An 818-nucleotide genomic window follows, 5' to 3' on the forward strand; every position below is an offset into this window, starting at 1 on the left:
CAATGTATTGTCAATTTCAAAGAAAAGATTTTGCCTAGTAATTGTAGATGATTTCTCAAAGTTCTCTTGGACATATTTCCTAAAGTCTAAAGATGAGGCTAGTGAAATCATCATCAATCACATAAGGCAAGTTAACAATCATCCTGATCTCAAAGTTAGAAGAATCAGGAGTGACAATGGAACTGAGTTCAAGAACTATGTCATGAGAGCATTTTGTTAGGAAAATGGGATCTTGCATGAGTTTTCAGCAGCAAGGACTCCACAACAGAATGGAGTAGTGGAAAGAAAGAACCGATCTCTTATTGAAGCTGCAAAGACAATGCTTGAAGAATCAAAATTACCAACATATTTCTGGGCTGAAGCTATAAACACTGCATGCTACACTCAGAACATCTCTCTGATTAATCAAGCAAGATGCATGACTCCTTATCAATTGTTCAAGAGCAAGAAGCCAACTCTAAACTTTCTTCATGTCTTTGGCTGTAAATGCTATATTCTGAGAAATCAAACTGATCAAAATGGGAAGTTTGATGCTAAAACAGATGAAGGAATTTTTGTTGGATATGCTGTTGGTAAAGCATATAGAGTCTACAATCTAAGAACCAATATTGTTGTAGAATCTATACATGTTGTGTTTGATGATAAAAAGATTGAAGGACTGAAAGATGGAGATTACCATGAGAGCCTCAAATTTGACAATGTTGAGATGGTCAGTGATGGAAGTGATGATGAGAGTGATCAAGAAACAGTGTCTAAGGATAATGCAGACAAATCTACCACCAATGAAGCCCAAAACTCAACATCCGTTGAGTTGCAAA

The sequence above is a fragment of the Apium graveolens genome, chromosome 8 (genome assembly GCF_009905375.1).
Source record: "Apium graveolens cultivar Ventura chromosome 8, ASM990537v1, whole genome shotgun sequence".
NCBI classification, from domain to species: Eukaryota; Viridiplantae; Streptophyta; class Magnoliopsida; order Apiales; family Apiaceae; genus Apium; species Apium graveolens.